The sequence below is a fragment of the Adiantum capillus-veneris genome, chromosome 15 (assembly GCF_014529385.1).
Source record: "Adiantum capillus-veneris isolate H3 chromosome 15, ASM1452938v2, whole genome shotgun sequence".
In the NCBI taxonomy this organism is placed as follows: domain Eukaryota; kingdom Viridiplantae; phylum Streptophyta; class Polypodiopsida; order Polypodiales; family Pteridaceae; genus Adiantum; species Adiantum capillus-veneris.
Genome location: NC_140945.1, coordinates 8,072,289 through 8,075,378, shown reverse-complemented (window position 1 = coordinate 8,075,378; position 3,090 = coordinate 8,072,289). Strand labels below are relative to the sequence as shown.

The 3,090-nt window shown below is 43.5% G+C and overlaps 1 pseudogene; it reads left to right on the top strand.

The window, feature by feature from the left end:
- The first annotated feature begins 236 nt into the window (after positions 1-236).
- On the top strand, positions 237-2,680 carry LOC147440232 (small ribosomal subunit protein eS6-like; annotated as a pseudogene).
- Positions 2,681-3,090: the final 410 nt, after the last annotated feature.

Genomic DNA, 3,090 nt, shown 5'->3' with positions numbered 1-3,090 from the left:
CTGCAAGAGAGCGCACGCACTTTGCGAGCAGGTGTCACAACAACTTTCTAAGCAAAGCGCACGTTGACGTGCAGTCTTTGGGAGCAGGTCTTTGGGCGCAAAGTGGTGCAGGTCTTGATCAAAGCAGTTCTCAAAAAACAAAAGCTAAGCTGTGCGCACGTTAACGTGGGGTCTTTGGGAGCAGGTCCTTGGGCTCAAAAAACCAAAGCTTAGCTGAACAGTGACCCCACGTTAACATGCGGTCTTTGGTAGCAGAGTACTCAGCACTGTTCACAGAAAACCGGCTTTTAGTGTATTTTCCGGTTAGTTTTGAGGGCTGCCTTGAAGGAAACTTGCTAAATTTTGAGGATTTCAGTGTAAAAACAGGCTAAATTTCTCTAAAAACTGGTAGATTTTCAAAGCTCTCCTTTTTTCCATTAGTTCCTAAAATAGTTTTTGGTAAACACTGGTACTCAGGTTCTTTGGTACTCAGGTTCATTGGGAGCAGAGTACTCAGCATTGTTCACAGAAAACCGGCTTTTAGTGTATTTCCCGGTTAGTTTTGAGGGTTGCCTTGAAGGAAACCGGCTAAATTTTGAGGATTTCAGTGTAAAAACCAATAAAAACCGGCTAAATTTCTCTAAAAACTGGTAGATTTTCAAAGCTCTCCTTTTTTCCATTGGTTCCTAAAATAGTTTTTGGTAAACACTGGTACTCAGGTTCTTTGGGAGCAGAGTACTCAGCACTGTTCACAGAAAACCGGCTTTTAGTGTATTTCTCGGTTAGTTTTGAGGACTGCCTTGAAGGAAATCGGCTAAATTTTGAGGATTTCAATGTAAAAACCAATAAAAACCGGCTAAATTTCTCTAAAAACTGGTAGATTTTCTTTTTTCCATTGGTTCCTAAGATAGTTTTTGGTAAACACTGGTACTCAGGTTCTTTTCAAAAAACCAAAGCGAGTTTGAGCAGTGAGCGCACGTTAACGTGCGGTCTCATGTGTCCATCAGCAGGCTCAAGTCGGCGCAGTTCGCGGCAGGTCTCGGCAAATCGCGGCAAGTCTGGGCAAATCACTGCAGTTCTCGACAGGACTGAGCAAATCTCGGGACTCGGCAACGACAGGACTCAACAAATCGCGGCAGGTCTCGTCAGGTTTTTGGCTAATCTTGTCAGGACTGAGCAAATCTCGGCAGGTGTGAGTTTGTTAGTTACTTTCATTAAAATTAAGTGGAAAGCGAGCCTTTGTATGTACTGTGTGTGTGTGTGTGTGTGTGTGTGTGTGTGTGTGTGAGAGAGAGAGAGAGAGAGAGAGAGAGAGAGAGAGAGAGAGAGAGAGAGAGAGAGAGAGAGAGAGAGAGAGAGAGAGAGAGAGGAAATTTCATACGCATACAATGGGGACTCACAAAGGTGGATTTGTCAACTTCCTTTGACAAAAGTAGGAATGAAAGGGTGAACACAGGTGCAAGTCTGTGAGAGGATGCATTGTGAGCCTTGATGATCTATATGTTTTGAACCTTGTGATTGTGAAGCAAGGAGAGAGCAAACATCTACTAGCTGGTCTTATTGACATCAACAAACCGAGGACGAGGGACTCAAACAGGGCTAGCAAGATCAGAAAGCTTTTCAATCTCTCATGAAAAAGAGAGAACCACATTTTTTTGGTGTTGTTACGTATTGCTAGGGCAATTCAGTTGTGATTTGTCCTCGAGTACTGTCCCAGATGCCTATGGGGGCCGGGGCCCTTGGCCCTTGCTCCATCATAAAATTTGGCTCAAATTTGGCAGAAGGAAGCTCATGTCCCCCTACCAATGTGGGCCACTTGGGTACACAGTAGAAGGGAAAACGAGATCAAGAGACCGAATTATTTTTAGCATGTTTATGGCCAGGCATTACTGTCTCCTTCAAACCTACTTTTCAAGCTCCCGATACATCATGTATCCCCATTATTTTGTTCATAAATTAGCAATAGCATGGAGAAAAACTTGAACAGGTCAGAAAAAACAATCCAGGAATCTCGAGGACTTTCTTATTGAGACGCACAGGGAGTTGCTGATAATGGATCATGGACTGCACAAAAAATTTCAGCATGTAGCTCGACACATGACTGGTCCAACATGTAAAATGCAGAGCAAAGCTTCAATCGGATATTCAGATTTTACCCTATATGCTCATTTCACTTTGATGTGGACCGAAGTTGAAACCCCTCAAAGTGGTCATTAAAAAGTGTGGCCTGTCGAGTGTAGCGTTAGCATTTAGGCTCCTTCGTCCATGAATAGGTTGGGAACCCCAGCTGTAAAGGAAGCTTTCATACTTAACGAATTTACTCTGGCTTTCAGTACTTTAGGAAAAAGGTGCCTTCGCCTTGTTCCCTTGCAGATGACTTTGATGAAAACATTTAAAGTTGGGTTTAATCTTCCTCATGTTGCATGTATGTGGATTCAGTCCTCTCAATAAAAGATGATGGTAAAACGAACATTAACACCTAAAGGCAAGAAGCCTAATAAGGCACCCAAATTCTGAGACGGGTGACCCCTGTCACCCTACAAAGGAAGAGGCGTAAATTTTCATTGAAGAAAAAGCACATAGCAATGAGGTTTCCGAGTATCGGAATCTTCTTGCATCACGATTGAAGGAGCAATGAGATCATAGGAGTGAGAGTCTTGCTAAGAAGAGTTCATCTCGCCTCTCTAAGACATCATCCTAAGCCAAGGCTGTATGTGCATTCAAATGCATGAATTTGCTCTTGTTTTGTCAAGTGCGATCCCTTGTGTTGGCTTTGGTTGTCTAATCTTTTGAAGAGTTTAAAGATTATTTCTGTCTGTAGTTTAGAGAGAGAGAGAGAGAGAGAGAGAGAGAGAGAGAGAGAGAGAGAGAGAGAGAGAGAGAGAGAGAGAGAGAGAGAGAGAGAGAGAGAGAATCATGAGGGCTTGGGCTAGCCACTGAGATTAGGGAGATTAGAGGCTGTTGAGCTATTGCCGTTGGCCTATGGAAAAGATGTTGATTAGGAAGAGGAAATTAGCGAGCACCCCCAATTCCCGCAACGACAACATAAGCGAATAAGCGAGACATTATTGAGACATCCTTACCGTGAGCGTGCGGTCTCTCGAGGCTTTC